This window comes from Octodon degus, unplaced genomic scaffold, assembly GCF_000260255.1.
Source record: "Octodon degus isolate 3935 unplaced genomic scaffold, OctDeg1.0 scaffold00286, whole genome shotgun sequence".
Lineage (NCBI taxonomy): Eukaryota > Metazoa > Chordata > Mammalia > Rodentia > Octodontidae > Octodon > Octodon degus.
This window is the reverse complement of record NW_004524862.1, coordinates 1,552,156-1,559,362: the sequence shown is the minus strand read 5'-3', so window position 1 is coordinate 1,559,362 and position 7,207 is coordinate 1,552,156. Positions and strand designations below refer to the sequence as shown.

The 7,207-nt window shown below is 43.8% G+C and overlaps 1 protein-coding gene across 1 annotated transcript in view; it reads right to left on the bottom strand.

Annotated features, from left to right (window-relative positions):
* Atp23 (ATP23 metallopeptidase and ATP synthase assembly factor homolog) overlaps window positions 1–7,207 on the bottom strand; it is a 43,613-nt gene that overhangs the window by 29,477 nt on the left and 6,929 nt on the right. The window lies entirely within an intron of this gene.

Genomic DNA, 7,207 nt, shown 5'->3' with positions numbered 1-7,207 from the left:
GGGGGGGGGGCTGGCTGGCATGTGGTGCTGGGGGATTGAACCGCGGTCCCTGGGCTTTGCTAAGCTTGTTCTAAGTAGGTGCTTAGACCACTGAGCCATCTCACTTGCCCTCAATTTCTTATAAAGACCCCAGCTTTTCCCCTCACAGCACAATTCCTCCCTTGGAAACTTGTCCCCCTTGACAATATATTCTGATTCATGTAAATTCTCTCCTGTATTTTTACTCTGCTCTTGGTAAATTCTTTTACTGTACACATCACCAGTAATGCTATTTTACGTGGCAGTAGTGAGGAAGAGAATAAAAATACTGAGAGAAAAAAAAAAAAAAAAAAAAGGCTGACTGACTGACTACTTAAAGGAACAGGAAGAGAAGAGATTCATGGACCAGGTACATAAATTACTTAGATTGGAGATAGAACTAGGAAAGACAATCTCAAACGTGGATATATGCTTTTAAATAGTTGGGGCATTACTGTGGGTTACCATAGCCCATTTCATACATTTTTTTTCTTTTTTTTTTTTTTTTTTTTTGCAAAACCGGGGATTGAACTCAGGCCCTTGCGCTTGCCAGGCAAGCGCCTATACTACTGAGCCATATCCCCGACCCCCATACTTTTCTTATGAAACAGTGTGCTTTACATAATGGTAGCCAGCTGTGCATCTCAGTAGCTGTCCCTGAGGGATGCACGAGGCATGCTATGCATTCACCCCCCCACTAAAAATGTCAAATCAAGATTTTTACCCACATAATGCCCCATGTAACTTTTTTGCATATGTATTCCCAAGCATCATGGGGGGTAAAATACACCTATCCCAATCATTTGTCCTGCAAACATGCAATTTGCCATATAGTACCCAGGTGTGGCTCACAGTAGCCTTGGAAAACAGGAACCCATCTGTGCATTTTGTAGGTGAATGTTGTATAATCCAATCAGGGGACATATAAAATCTTTTCTTCATTGAGTTGTAATTAAGGGCCAGCCAAATAGCTCAGTGGATTAAAGTGTCTACTTAGAGGCAGGGGCCAGGAGTTTGATCCCCGGGCCTACTGCATGCCAGCCCCGCCCTGGGGCGCCCTGAGATGATGATTGAGACTGTGCGTGGTATCGCGTGCCTATGATCCCAGTGCTTGGGAGGCTGTAAACAGGAGAATCACTACAAGTCTGATCTATGCAGTGATAACCTGTAAACCCTGTCCTAAATACAAGAGAAAAGAAGAAAGAAAACAGAGTTATAATTAAGATCAAATAAAATACAATGATCAGGGCCAGCCAGATAGCTCAGCAGACTAAAGTGCCTGCTTAAGCAGGCTCAGAGACCAGGGTTCTATTCGCAGTGTGCCATGCCAGTCTCACCCACAGGATGAGCTGAGACAGCAATTGAGATAGGGTGTAGTGGCTCACCCCTATAATCCCAGTGCTTAAGAGGCTGAAAACAGGAGAATCACTACAAGTGCGATCTATATAGTGAGACCCTGTAGACCCTGTACTAAATACTCTTTTAAAAAAAAAATGCAGTCTTCAGTCAGGTTTTGTTTGTTGTTTTTGAGACAAGGTGTCACTATGAGGCTCAGGCTGGCCTTGAGCAAACTTTGAAACCTAAGCTGGTCTCAAACTCACAATGATCCTCCTGCCTCAGCCTCTCAAGTGCTAGTATTACAGGCATGTGCCACCATTCACAGCTCTGTTCAGTTAGTTTTGTCTTGTTTTGTGTTTTTGTATTTCAGGGAAGGGCCTACAGGGTGTTCATGGTCTCACTACTAGATCGGATTCGTAGTGATCCACCTGTTTACAGCCTCCCAAGAGCTCAGATTACAGGCCTACTGCCCAGTCTCAATTGCCTTCTCAGCATGCCCTGGAACAGGTCCAGCACAGCCTGGGGATTGAATTCCTGGCCCCAGCATCTGCTTGCAGGCACTCTAATTGGCTGAGCTATTTAGCCAAACCCTCTGTTCAGTTGGTTTTAACAATTGTGTCTACATGTTACATCTTTCCAAAATAAAAACAGTGGGGCTGAGGAGATGGCTCAGCGGAATAAGTGCTACCCTGGCAAGCACAAGGGCCTGAGTTCAATCCTCGGTTCCACAAAAAAAAAAAAAAAAAAGAAGACACCAAAATAAAAACAGATTATTTCTGTCACCCTCAGAAAGTTCTCTCACCTCCCCGCCACCCAGAACCAACCAATTTCTCCTTTTAATCATTATCATGTCTTAGTCCACTCACGCCACTATAAGAAAATACCTTAGACTGGGTAATTTAGAAATGACAGAAAGTTCTCATAGTTTTAGGACCCAGATTCCATAACTGCTTCCAAGAATGGCACCTTGCTGCTGCATCCCGACAAGGTGAAAGGGACATCACTGCATCCTCGCATGGCGTGGATGGAAAGGGCAGGCCGCCCTCCTCAGGGTCTTTTCTGAGGGTACTTGTCCTGTTCACTCTCAAGATTTACCTCTCAAAATGTCCAGCTCCTGGTGCCATAGAGTGGAGGAACACAAACATTTTAACCATTTTACCCGGTTTTGGACTTCATGTAAATGGAATATAGTGTGTACTCTTAGTGTCTGGTCATTTCAACTTAACAAAATGTTTTTAAAATTAATGCGCGTTCCGCTCTGCAGTTCCCACTACAGCCAGAGAGGCGCTGCACCGCGGCCGTGGCCCCCGCCGGGAGCTCCCCGCAGGACAAGCCTGAAAGAAACGCAGCTTCGTCCTCCTCAGCCACGGCCGGTCACTTATGCCACTCTGAGAAATACCACTCTGAGAAACAGTCTCCAGGAAAGCCTAGATGAGCTCCCAGGGGGATTTCTAAATATTACAGATTCTGCAACAATATGTGGGCTTTTGTATGCGATGATGTCAACTTTAGAGAGGAGGCAGAATTTATTAAGTTGGATAAAATGAAATTTGTAGCCTGTAATGAGGAAAATACTGGCTGCAATACTCAGGATAAATAGCGGGAAATGGCTTTATGATGCCATCTCCTGCAATTATTCATCAATTTTTTAAGAAAAGCATAAAGAACCTTTTTGGTAGCACTGCAGAAAAAAAAAAAAAAAAAAAAAACTACACTACACTATACTAGCAGAGAATTCCAGCAGAAAAAAAAAAAGTTTATAATTCTATCCTGTTATGCTGTCTTTACTATAAATCTTGAAGAAACATAGCTTCATTTTAGTGAAAAAATCAAAGGTGGTCTTCCTGAGAACATTCTTTTTTTTTGCGGAACCAGGGATTGAACTCAGGTCCTTGCGCTTGCCAGGGAAGCGCTTATTCCACTGAGCCATCTCCCTGGGCCCCCCCCCCCATATTCTTTTCAGGGCACTTGCTTTGTGCACATATTTTATTTCCCTAAAGGACAATTTACTGGACTATATAACTGCTAGCATTACTAACACCCACTGACCAAGGAGTACCATTCCATCCTAAAGGAAAAGGTCTTCATTTCATTATCTTGGCCAACAGTGCAGGACAGTGCGAACACCTCCCCACCCTAAAAGGGGAAATCTTGATGAGTCTGAGTCAACCAAGATAATTACCTTTTCTCTTGCCCACACTGTCAATGAGGTGTAAAGGGAAGTCGGGTAGTGGCCTTCTGAAATTTTTTTTTTTTTTTTTTTTTTTTTTAGGACAGGGTCTACAGGGTCTCACTGCATAGATCAGACTCTTAGTGATCCACCTGTTTACAGCCTCCCAAAAACTGGGATTACAGGCTTGCACCACCACACCCAGTCTCAATTGCTGCTGCGCCCCAGGGGCAGGGTCAGCTGGGAGAAGGAGGGGATTGGGATTGGACTCCCCGCCCCTGTGTCTGCCTAAACTGGCACTTTAATCCACTGAGCTATTTGGCCAGCCCTGGAAAAGTATTTCCTACTTTGTAAAAGGAACACATGATAGGGACAATTCATGTTCAGTCTCTGTATGTTGTCAGCCCCTGAGGCTCCTGAAGCTGCAGCAGCCAACTCGAAATCATGAAAGAAGCCAACCTCTGAGAAACAGCCAGCAGGCTGTAGCTGCAGACCGCAAGATGGAAAACCTGAGCCCTTGGCGAGGTCAAGGAGCCGATGCCCTATCTCTAGTTTTTGTTACACGCGATAACAACATTTGAAAAACTTGACTGGGTTTTCTGGTACTTTTAACCAAGAGTATCACAACTGCCTGACTCCAGAGTAGCTGAGGATATCGGAGGTAGCTCAGCAGTCTAAGCACCCGCCTGGCAAGCACAAGATCCTGAGTCTGATCTCTAGTACCAAAAAAGGAGTAGCCGCCCCCCAGGCTGACCTGTTGGACCAAACTGCAAGGTGTCACAAAAAAGTGCAAGGTGTTAAGGTGGCATTTGTTCCTACTAATAGCACAGCACTAAGGCCCAGACTCTCCGGCTCTAGGTCTCTGAGGCCTAACGCCAGTATATCATCTGGCTTGAATGATACCATTTTTGGTAAACAAATGAAAAAGTTAGTACCTTGGAAAATAACCCACTTTTCCTTAAAAAGAAAAAAAAGGCAGGGGGAGATGGCTCAGTAGGATAAGCGCTTGACTGGCAAACGCAAGGATCTGAGTTCAATCCCCGGTTCCGCAAAAAAAAAAAAAAAAAGAAAAAAAAAGACATTGACATTATTACCCTTAGTCTGAAAAACATGATACAATAATTATGTTATACTTCAGTTTACATTCTTAACTATTCTTATAACAAACCAAAGGAACTAAACAAATTTGTATAATAAGAAAATATAGGGGCCAGGGAGATGGCTCAGTAGGATAAGTGCTTGACTGGCAAACGCAAGGATCTGAGTTCAATCCCCGGTTCCGCCAAAAAAAAAAAAAAGAAAGAAAGAAAGAAAATATAGAATCTGGTCCCCAAGCCCCATAGAAATTTCTGTAGTACATTTTCTTTTTTTTTTTTTTTTTTTTTTTTTTTTTTTGTTTTATTTCCTATACTATAGTAATCTTACTTTTTTCTATGTACAGGGTCTGCAGGGTCTCACTAAACAGATTGGATTCATAATGATCCTTCCTGTTTTTCAGCCTCCCAAGTGCTGGATCACAGGCCACAAGCCACCACGCTCTGTCTCATTCATCAGCTCCGCGCACCCTGGTGGCAGGACTGGCACAGCTCACCGGGGGAACCCGGGTCCCTGCATCTGCCTAAACTGGTGCTTTAATCTGCTGAGCTATCGGGCTGGCCCTATTTTACATATTTTAAAAATATATTTATATACTTTTCAGGAAAATGATGTATACATGATGACTTATAGGTTTTTAGCTTGTTTTTGTTGCACTGTTGGAGATTTACTGCAGAGATTATGCCCCTGTCCCCTTCAGTATATGTCTCCTAGAAGCACGAGCAGATTGTTTAACTACAATACAATCATAAAAATTAAGAAACTTAACATTTATACAATGTTATTATCTAAATATACAGTTTATATTTAAATTTCATTAATTTTCCTGATAGTGATAATGTCCTTTATAAAACTTTTTTTTCCTAATCTGGAGCCATATTTCATATATTTGTTTTTTGGTTTTTTTGGCAGAACCAGGGATTGAACTCAGACCCTTGTGCTTGCCAGGAAAGCACTTAGTCTACTGAGCTATCTCCCCAGCCCCTCATATATTTGTCATGCCTCTTCATTTCTTTCAATCTGAAAGGTTTTTTAGCGTTTCTTGAACTTTATTTTTTTGTACCAGGAATTGAACTCACAACTTTGTGCTTACCAGACAGGTGCTACACCACTGAGCTATCTCCCAGCCAGACCTCTTTCCCTTTTTTTTTTTTTTTTTTTTGCGGAGCCGGGGATTGAACTCAGGTCCGTGAGCTTGCCAAGCAAGTGCTTATTCCACTGAGCTATCTCCCTGGCCCCTCCCTGTCTTTCAAGACAGTGACATTCTTTTTCTCTTTTTTCTTTCTTTTCTTTTCTTCTCCTTTTTTTTTTTTTTTCTTAAATGTATTTGGTACAAGGTCTAACTGTACAGCCCGGACTCATAATGATCCTCCTGTTTTCAGCCTCCCCAGCTCTGGATTTACAGGAAGCACCACCATGCCCAGTCTCAGTGGCCCACTCAGCATTCCGGGGGCCGGGGGTGGTGCGGCCCGTGGTCCCTGTACTTGCATACGGAGGCACTTACTCCGCTGAGCTATCTCACCGGCCCAACAGTGACATTCTTAAACAATATAAGCCCCTTGTTTTGCTCCCATTGTTTCTTTCTTTATTTATTTATTTATGTGTGTGTGTGTGTGTGTGTGTATACGCACGCGCGCGTGGCCAGCTCAGCCCACCAGAGGGCGGGGCTGGCTGGCATGTGGTGCTGGGGGATTGAACCGCGGTCCCTGTGCTTTGCTAAGCCCGTTCTAAGTAGGTGCTTTAGACCACTGAGCCATCTCACCAGCCCCCCCATTGTTTCTTCATGAATTAATTAACATCATACATTTTTGGCAGAAACGCTGCACAAATAATGTATCTGTCACATCGGGACACACTTAAGGTCAGTTCGTATTTTGCGGGAAATGTTGCTATCCTTAAACGGTTGGTAAAAAGTAATTTCCATTAGATTTGCCCTCCCTTCTTCTCTTTTATTTAATAATCTCTGAGGGTGTGTGTCTGTCCTATTCCAGTACATCGTCTGCAGCAAACATTTAGCACACAGTAATGATTCCTGACAAACTGAATAAATCACTGCTATGCTAATTGCACAAATCATGACCTTCTCTTATTCCATCTGCATGAATTAGTTAGCTTCCTACTGTAAAGAGCTCGTCACCACCACCCCCCATTTGCTCACTAATGGATATTTTGGTTTCTTCCTAATCCTATATTAGGTGTCTGATGAATCCATTATTTTGATGCTGAAATTGGCCCAGCTTTGGCCCGCGAAAGCCCACCCACTGGCTCATCTGCCCTTCTGACCTAGCCCCATGCCCATGCTAGCACCACTTGACTTTCTGGCACGTTTCCGAAGCCCACGTTACATTTTCCCTACTGTCTTAGGTACTTTCTGATGGCTGGGACAATAGACCCATCACCCACACCTAAAAGGAGAGAGATTCATTTCGGCTCACAGTTTGCAGAAGTTTCAGCCCAGAGTCAGCTGACCCCAAGCCAGTGTGGCTTTTAGCAGAGGAGCTGCAGCTCAGGCCCTGGCAGCCGGAAGGAGAGAGAAATCCAGACAAGAGGAAGGAGACTGACCCTTCCAGGGCCACGCCCCCAGGG